Below are 10,043 nucleotides of genomic sequence, written 5' to 3' on the forward strand. Positions count from 1 at the left end.
ATGCTATCTAGCTACGGCTAGACTGACGTCGTCTAATCAGACGTCTCATCGCATCCAAGCAGCGTATCTGTCGGATTCTGCAAAAAAAAACAATAAGACAGCTTTCTGTAAGTATAAACATATAGCGACATTTATAAAACAATACAAAAAATAGAAAAGAGTAAACCCTAATACTAACCATGTCGCCGCGAGAACTCAGAATGTCCATCAGGGCGTTTAAGCCCTTCCTGCCTGCGTACTCGCGCTCGTACGGTGTGGGATCACGTCCTATCATCGACCACTGTCAAAACATACAAAGATTCCATTATGTTAGAATTTAAAAACCCATAAACCCTAAACTATCAAACATAAAGAGCAATGCGAAAACACTTACAAAATCGGTCTCAAATGATGCCCACCTGCCGCTCCCCAAGCGGTGCGAGCTCCCTGCCTCTACTCGCGCTCTGGCTGCATCCTTTTGTTGCTTCCACTTGTCAGGATTCTCGCGCGCTGCTTTCTTCGCATTCTTCCAATCTTCTTTGGCCAGCCAATCTGGCCTGTTCCACCCATGCTTGATTGCTTTTTGCACTTTGGAACGCTTGTGCTTGCAGTATTCGTACATTCAAACCTTCATCAGGTCTTCATTGAAGCGCTCATCCCGTGTTGAAATGGGAAACTCGTCATGAAGTATGCTGATGACTCTGTCTTTTAAATCACTTGGTACTTCACTCCAGGTGTTTAGTATGTAGTGTCTAAACACTTGAGAACAAAGACCACGCATGCGCGAGATCACCTTCTTGCCGTCATCATCCATGATGATGCCGCCGCTGAAGTCGACAGAGTAAGGCAAGCCCTCTCCCGGTGATGCGTGAACCTGGGTGTCCCGACAGGAGTCTCTAGAGGCGTGTCGATTGGGGTATGGACGTCAAGTGTCTCCACCGGAGTCTGGGCCCCAAAGCGAGTGTCGAGTGGGGTGGCTCCCGGAGGAGTAGGTAGTGGTGTGTAGCTGCTAGGAACAGTCAACCATGCAAAACCTGGCATAGATGGCGATGCTGTGGCTGGTGTGGGGGCGGGCAAAGAAGGGGAGGGTAAAGAGCCTCGTCGAACACGAGGCTCTTAACCCTCCACACCACCTCGTCGAACACGAGGCTCTTAACCCTCCACACCACCTCGTCGAACACGAGGCGGTGTGGAGGCATCGGTGGCGGCATCCCCACAACAACCGTCACCGCCACCACTATAGCGTTGGTGCCTAAACGAGTGTGAAGATTGTCTCGTCGACGTCGAAGCTTCATAGCACGCCGAATGCTCCGAAACAGAGGGAGATGCGGATGGAGTAGGAACGCGTGATGGTGCACCAAAGAGATGACGCTCCACATACCACTGTCTCTGCTGGGGTGACAAAGAAGAAAGAAACTCCTCATCATCCATAGCTGCATTAAACACACAAACATTTAAACTTAATATTGAATGAATGGAGTTGAAAACATGGACAAGTAGATAGATAGATAGATAGAGAGAGAGAGAGAGAGAGAGAGAGAGAGAGAGAGAGAGGAGGTGCTCGTCGTCCCTGCTTGTGAGAACATACCTAGAGTATACGTACATGGAGTGGACGCAAAGACCATTAAATACACTGACGCAATGATGCATATAAATTCAATTACGCAATGACGCGTTCTTCTTCTATTCAACTTGAGTGATGGAAGGGGAAAGTCGATAACTTAGAATTTTCAATCAAAAGATGTGAGCGCAAAATCAAAAGAGCGTTATACAACATGGAAGGTACTTAGAGAGCCAAAGTTTTTACAACACGGAGCAAAATTGTTCAAATACAATATTTATGGATTTAAGAGATCTCTCTCTCATCCTTGCATAGCTCAGCATAACTTCCTATATCTATATAGAGATCTCCATTTAAACAAATGGCCTCCATTTCATTTTGTAGATCCTCTGCATGCACCCCATAGAGAGTAGCATCTTGATGCTCTTCTAGCACCACCTCAGCGGCTTCTGATTGAGCATCTTCTCCGATCTCCTCCATTGATGCCGTGGTGATTGGCACATGGTAGCCTTCATACGTCCGCGCACTACGAGGGGCTACCTATATGACATACCACCAGTTTGATGTAGACTTTGTAGAATGAAATATCACCTACCATAGCCACATAACTTACATGAGAGCTTTCAAGCACATAACTTCTAAAAGGAGATGTTAACTATTTACATACTTACTTGTTCACAATGCTCGAGTAGTACGAAAGTGTCTCTTAGGTCAGTCCATTTCTTAGTTGAATCCACCTCAAGAAAACCAGACTCTCCTCTACGCACAGTAGCGTTGCGACCCTCCATGATTATCTTTAACCATTGCACATCGAACAAGTAGACAAAAAATCCTTTATAATCGATCCTCAAAATCTCTTGTAGCGTGCCGAAGTAAGTGAGTTTCGCCACCACAGGATCTGCATCAGAGGACCGTCGTCGACTAGACTGTTCAAATTTTGCCATGATTCCACAATCTTGAGTAAAACGCTTTTTGTCGATCCGTTCCACCCTAAAATGTCGACCTTTACACCATGCTGCTGTGTATGACTTATACTACAACGAACAAAGATTATGAGTGGTCGTTCAAACATCATGAAAGTCACTAGTCGTACATTGCAAACTTACCTTGGTCGCGCAACCCCGAGAGTACTCCCACTCTTCCTCAGTCACTTCTTCACCGCATTGTTGTGTGCTTTTCAATTGGTTGTAAATAATCCGTTTTTGACCTTAATGTATCAACACAATCACCACATGCAAGTAATCACACAATAGGTTAGATTATTTTACTTCTATTTGGTACAATTATTATGTATTTATTTGTTATTTTGAGGTTGTAAAATACTGTGCACGGGCCCCTACATACCGGAGTGTATAATCTTTCCCAAATTTCTATAACACGTGAGAATTTATTTTTCACACAATAATATGAAAACCTTAGAATGCTCATTCATTTCTTCTTGAATTTTTAGTAGAGGATTTGAATATTTTTTCGTATCCTATATTGATAAATTTTTGCTTCAATTCCAATTAGCAACATATAAGGAGAATATTTACAGAAAGCGTGGGTATGGGGGTGTGTGGGTTGGGGTTCTTTCTCTCTCTCTCTCTCTCTCTCTCTCTCTCACACACACACACACACACACACACATAATTTGACCTCCCAAGTAGACTATTGGTAAGGTTCCATAAGTACATGCTCTCAGGCAATCCACCTAGCACAATATTGTCAGTATGATACCTAACCTTAGTTCCTAATCCTTTCTTTAGAAATATGTGTTGCACCATGATCCTTGAAAACTCATCATTGGTGATTGTATTGGAGAAAAACCCTTGCTTCACCGTGATCCTTGAAAATCTCATCATTGGTGATTGTATTGGAGAAAATAATCAAGAGCTTCTTTTCGTTGTCCATGTTAAGAAAAGTGCATATTAATAGACTTCATCTAAATCAAGAATCTCATCATGATTGTAGTGCAATGGCAGAACTTCGAGTACTACTTATTAACTAATATGCAATCTATTCAAATATTGCACAATCATAAATATGAACATAGTCTTTGTTATATGCTTCTCATAAGAAATTCATCCATGAATTTCTATGTTTTTATCAATTTTGAATACTTAGTAACTAACGCGTTCTATGAGTATCTAGTCTAGCTAGCACAATATATGGCATTAACGTATATCCAACCATATTAGTACCAATCAATGTTTGGGTGTATCAGGTGAGAAAGCCCATGATTATTAGTCATTAATTTGGGGTATCGTGTGATTGAATTAAGAAGACAATAAAGGGGTGAGTCCTGTTTAAGCTCGGGGGGTTCACTGTTTAGTACCTCCTATATAACGTGCGTTTGCGATGTATTAAAAAAACCCCTCTTTTAACATGTTCAAAGGAATAAAATGACCCCTTATTCTTACCATATACATGTGGTAGTGATGTGGGTGAACACATTAGGACTGCCCGGGTATTTTTTCCCTCTTTAGGAGGTTTTTTCCCCCGTGCATTGTATATACACCCATCACTCTAGGGCTATCTATCTTTCCATTGCACACTAAGTAATACACTCTCAGTTGTGTGCCTTGAGCTTCCTTCGTCTTCTCCAAGCTGTGTGCGTTTCTCTGCAACCCTAATTCCAAAAATTGGTATTAGAGTAGGTTGCGTGCTCCGGAGCTTAGTCACCAGCAACTCCAGCACACGCCTGCTCACTTTCTTCGATTTTTGTAAGCTTTGGCGAGCGTTCGTAGGTCAACAAAAACTTAGGGAGGGGCTCGTAGAGCTCAGTCTACTCAGATTTCTAATTCGGACTCATTTCGGCCTCCGTTTCCACTACAGGCAGGTCTGCACATGCTATGTCGTCATTTTGTGCAGAATTTCTGTCAGTGCCGTTTTCTGCATAACAGGTGTCTTACAATCTTCTACAGTCTATGTTGTATAGCACGTGTTGTTCTCGCTTTGTTTCTCCTCTTTCCAGACAGTTTTCACATCAGGTGCAGCATTTACCATGGCTGACAAAAACACAAATGTGTTCAAGATGTTTATTGTTGAGGACAGGTTGGATGGGGACAATTACCCTATGTGGGCTCACAGTGGAGCAACATGTTCTTGTGTCAAAGGGCGTTTGGAACATTGTGCAGGGCATTGATGTACGTCCTAGTTCTGAGGATGTAGGCGATGTTGAGGATGTTGCAGGTCTTGCTGCAAGGATTGCTGCTATTAGAATTGTTTTGCCTACGACAGAACAAGCTTGTTGGGATGTAAAGGATGCGCAGGCTCATGCATTGATTGTGTTGTCTGTGAAGCGCACGGTTGTTCCTCACCAGGGATTTCATTGACGTAATCACGATCTTGTGATCACGTTAATAACTCTAGTATTTACACAAGAAAATTACGTGATCACGTTAATTGTTAACGTGATCTTGATGATGACCTGCAGAAACCAATAGAGCTGGTAAGCCCACCGGGCTTTTTCATTTTCCCGGCGGGTCCCTCCAGGCTATAGGGTTTTCCCGGCAGGCCCGCAGGGAAAATGAAAAAGCCCAACGGGCTGGACTGTATATAGTAAACCTCTTCTTACTTAGAAAATTACGTGATCACGTTAATTGTTAACGTGATCTTGATGATGACCTGCAGAAACCAATAGAGCCGGTAAGCCCACCGGGCTTTTTCATTTTCCCGGCGGGTCCCTCCAGGCTATAGGGTTTTCCCGGCAGGCCCGCAGGGAAAATGAAAAAGCCCAACGGGCTGGACTGTATATAGTAAACCTCTTCTTACTTTGGCATTTTAACTAGGCAAATCCTTGGGGAGTGTATCCGAGCACTGGGTATAGTTATCTCCTTGTGAATTGACCTAAGGTTACAGAGTCACAGGTCCTATTTTTTGGGCCAAACGTGATTCTTAATTCGGTAACCACTCCTAAAAATATTTAAACCCTTCACCGAACATAAAGGTACGAAACCAAAACAATTGAGAATTTGGAGAGGCATGCTCATTGTGACGAAGCTAATGGTCCATAAAAGGATTGTAGTTGGTTTTAGAAGGTGATCATATTTAAATAACGAGTTGATAGGTCGGATGCCCTGTACTAGTGTACTGGGTATATAAAGATCCTTGAAGTCTTGCATTTTTCACCATCATAGATTTGAATTGATATACATTTCCACTGCACCATATGAGAGCTATAATTCTTAATTGGGTTAAATTAGCTTTTATATATTGGATTGGATGCATAAGGGGGCTACAATCCTTGATTGGGTACAAGTAGTCCTCAATTGTGTAATTGTATTGAAGCAGTCATTGCCTTGTTTTATTGGTTTATATAGGGAGTGAATTATGTATTGTAATTAAAATATTGTTAGTGCATGAGATGGTCAATCATTGACATTATTTCTTTCATGTGTGTTTTGCAAATAATTATCATCATTTCAATGTAAATGTTGATGATTCTTTGTAGCATGTGAAAATAGTTGTGTCTTATTGTTTTCAGATCGCAAAGGATATATAACTAATGATTATATTTATAATTGCATTGACAATTTCATATTATTTTTGTATTCATAATGCCATGTAGAGAGTGCATTGCAATGTGCATGTACATGTGTATTTTCTCTTAGAACATATGTGGTCGATATGTGGAATTGACTAGAGTGCATTGCAAATCTCATATTGTGGTTGTAAGTGCATCAAATGATGTCCATGCAAGTAGTCATTATAATTGTGGCGACGCTATGTAGCTCCCACACAAGGGTAATCATTGATCTCTCTCTCTCTCTCTCTCTCTCTCTCTCTCTCTCTCTATATATATATATATATATATATATATAGTGTATAGTGTGTGTGTGTGTGCTTGCGTGTGGCTCAACAAAAAACACCCAACGGGCCCAGTTAGGGCCCTCTATACATTAAGCTACAGCCCACCGGCGGGAAAACACAAAAGCCCGGTGTGCTTTTTGTGGGTTTCTAGGTTGCTCTAAACCAGTTTTTTTGTGATCATGTTAACTGTGATTATGTAAATATTTCAACAAGACTTTGTGATCACACAAATTTTTTGGTAATTACGTAAATATTAAATCCCTGTTCCTCACATTCGTTCAGAAAAATCTGCAAAATAGACTTGGGATATTCTAGCAGGTCTTTATGCAAGCCGCAATGAGGCTAAAATTGCTTCGCTACGTAAAGAGCTGGAGTCGAAGATTATGCATGAGGAAGATGATATGGACACTATCCTTGCTAGTGTCAAGGATATCAATGAGCAACTTATTTTTGTAGATGAAGTCATTTCAGATAATTCCCTTATGCAGACTGTTCTTGATGCCTTACCAGATTCTTACCTGACTTTTGCTAGTACTTGGAGACTTATGACCCAAGGAAATCATGAAGTTGTCAAGTTTGATGCATTATGCACATTGTTGTTGCAAGAGTCACTTTCCAGAAACAACAGGACTAGGCAGCGTGAAATTGAACAGCCTTTTACTGCTTCTCAAAGAAAGGGTGGTAACAACAATACAACCACTTCTTATGGTTCTGCTGCGAGTGGCAAAAATTATGTTCCTAATGCTTTTGCTGCCAGCGATTCGTCTAGAAAATCTGGTGATAAGGGAAAAAAGAAGATGTGTTGCCATTATTGTAAAGCAAATGATCACTTGATCAAGCAGTGTGCTAAGTTGAGGGCCAAAGAGCTAAGAAGAAAGAGGGTGGTTCCAGTGCAAGTGTTGGTTCCACTACAAATGCATCCATTGTTGAGTCTTCTGTGAAAGGAGACTGTGATGCTGATGTTGATGCAGAATGGGCTTTTAGCGCAGAGTGCACTTACAATCTTGTTGTCCATGATGCATGCTTGTCAGTTGCTGCAGATTCACATGTGTGGTATCTCGACAGTGGTGCTACAAAGCACATTACCTCACATCATGAAGTGTTCACCTCTCTTGAGCCTGTCCCTCATGGGAATTCAGTCACTTGTGCCAACAATGCCTCTTATCCGGTTCAGGGAGTTGGAAAGATTGTGCTTACTGCTACAAATGGTAGTTCTTTCACACTTGTTGATGCACTTTATATACCTGGGATCAAGAAGAATCTTTTGTCTGTATCTGCACTTGCTAGACTTGGACTTGTAGTCAAATTTGTGGATGACAGATGTACAGTTCATGATCTCAGTTTTGGTGATGAAATTGTTGCATCTGGCCTTTTGTGCCGTGGGCTGTATAAGCTCACTTTGTATGAAAAGTGTGGACAAAATTTTGCAAATGGAGTTGCAGATTCAAGGGCTATGTCAGATGCAAAACTTTGGCATGCACATTTTTGGTCATCTGAATTTTGCCAGTTTGTTGCGTTTGCAGAAATTTGATATGGTTTCTTCTTTGCCTCCTCTTGAAGCACCTGTCAAACATGTTTGTGAAGGCTGTATTTTGGGTAAAATGCACCGTTCTAAGTTTCCAAAGGATGGTTAAGTTAGGGCCACATGCAGGTTGCAGCTGGTGCATAGTGATGTTTGTGGGCCCATGCAAACTCCGCCCTTGGGCAATTACTTGTACTTCATGTCTTTCATTGATGACTACTCCAGGCATGCATGGGTATTTCCGTTTAAAATGAAGTCCGAAGTTTTTATGTGCTTCAAACAATTTCTGGCTATGGCTGAAAATGTATGGAAATGTACTATGGGCACCCTCCGTTTTGATCGAAAAGGGGGGGGGGGGGGGGGGGGGGGGGGGGGGGGGGGGGGTGGGGGGGGGTGTATATGTCTCATGAATTTAATGCATTTCTGGTTAGTTGTGGGATAAAGCACCAATGTACAGTGCCGTATAGGCCTCAACAAAATGGTGTTGCTAAGAGGAAAAATAGGTCTCTTACGAAAATGGCACGATGTATGGTCAAGAGTCAAGATTTACCACATTCATTTTGGCTCGAGGCTGTCATGTGTGCCACTTACGTACTCAACAGGTGTCCTACGAAAGTGTTGCAGTCTATGACTCCATATGCAGCATGGCATGATAGAAAGCCATCTATTGAGCACATGCGTGTTTTTGGTTGTTTGGCTTATGGCTTAGTGAGACAAGTGCAACGCAGAAAATTGGATGATAAGACTGTCAAATGTATTTTTGTTGGCTATAGTGCTGAAAGCAGAGGTTACAGGTTGTATCATCCGCAAACAAAGGGTATTTTGGTTTTTGCGGGATGTAGTGTTTGTGGAAGATTCTGTTCAGCCCTTGCTATCATGTACTAGAGACAATAATGTAAGCTCGCAGGACATTTATGACACTTTGTTGCCTCTTTTCAGTGGTGGAAGTTCGAATGTAAATTCCAATGAGGCAAATGTACAGCCTATGGGGGTTTTTGAAAATGTTACAGATCAACGTATTACTGATGCAGATGTACATGATGTACTTGATGAGGAAAGGGCTGAAAATGAGTAGGCTAGAGGTATGCCAAAATGGCTGGTACATACATTGCGTGACACTAAATTGGATGCACCTTTGTCTAGTCGTACTTGTTCAGACTCTCACCATGCATCTTATGCATCAGATTGTTATGCTTTGGCTGTGTCTAGCTTACATGATGTTGATGAACCTCTCTCTTTTGATGAAGCACAAAATTCAAAAAATTGGATGCCTGCCATGCAATCAGAATATGATGCACTTATAGAAAATGACACATGGACTTTATGTGATTTGCCCCCTGGCAAAAAGGCATTGGTACAAAGTGGGTTTACAAGTTTGATCGCCATAAGGCTCGACTTGTTGCAAAGGGTTATGCACAACAAAAAGGCATAGATTATGAAGAAACTTTTTCTCCCACTTGTCATATGACTACCGTTTGTTTTCTATGTGCATTGGCAGCTCATTTTGGTTGGGATGTACATCAATCAGACATTGTTACTGCTTTCTTGAATGGTGACATATTTGAGGAAGTTTATGTAACGCAGCCTTGCGGTTTTGTCATAAAAGGACAAGAGGACAAAGTGTGTGGATGTAAGAACGATTTGTATGGGTTGAAGCAATCTCCTCGTGCTTGGTATGAGAAAGCTGACACTCATTTGGTCAAACAAGGCTTTCGTAACAGTCCAACAGAAAGCACATTGTATGTAAAGTGTGAGGGTGATGTACTTTTTATTGTGGTTCTTTATGTCGATGATTTGCTGATCACTGGACCAAATGAGAGACATATTGCTGAATTTAAGGTTGATTTGAATGCTACTTTCATGATGAAAGATTTGGGGCTGTTGCATCATTACTTGGGTATACAGTTTAAGTAGTGTGATGGTGGTATTGCCTTGTGTCAAAAAAGTTACATAGAGACATTGCTATGTAAGTTTGGACTTGAGGATTGCAAACCTATTGCCACTCCCATGGAAACAAGTTTAAAATTGAGTTTTCATGACGCTGGTGATCCTGTCGATGTCACTCTTTACCAAACTGCTGTTGGATGTCTCATTTATGTATGCAACACGAGGCCAAATATTCAGTTTGCAGTCTCACAGGTAAGCTGATTTATGCATAGCCCAGGGTTCAAGCATTGGCAGGATGTC

Source organism: Adiantum capillus-veneris, chromosome 28, assembly GCF_014529385.1.
Source record: "Adiantum capillus-veneris isolate H3 chromosome 28, ASM1452938v2, whole genome shotgun sequence".
In the NCBI taxonomy this organism is placed as follows: Eukaryota; Viridiplantae; Streptophyta; class Polypodiopsida; order Polypodiales; family Pteridaceae; genus Adiantum; species Adiantum capillus-veneris.